Genomic DNA, 230 nt, shown 5'->3' on the forward strand with positions numbered 1-230 from the left:
AGTTTTTATATTTTTATACTTTATCCCCCTTCCTCATTATCTCTCCCTATTTCCGTTATTCTTCCTGGGATAAAGATATTCAACTCATACTTAAACATTCTTTTTATCTGCCTTATGGGGTTCAGTGTCTGAAGAGCTAACCTTTACACCAAGAGATCTGTTGTAACACAAGACAGTGAAATACACTTAACTCCGGTTATGGGAAATGTCTTTTTATTGTTCCTCAAAGC

This window comes from Penaeus monodon, chromosome 31, assembly GCF_015228065.2.
Source record: "Penaeus monodon isolate SGIC_2016 chromosome 31, NSTDA_Pmon_1, whole genome shotgun sequence".
Taxonomy (NCBI): Eukaryota; Metazoa; Arthropoda; class Malacostraca; order Decapoda; family Penaeidae; genus Penaeus; species Penaeus monodon.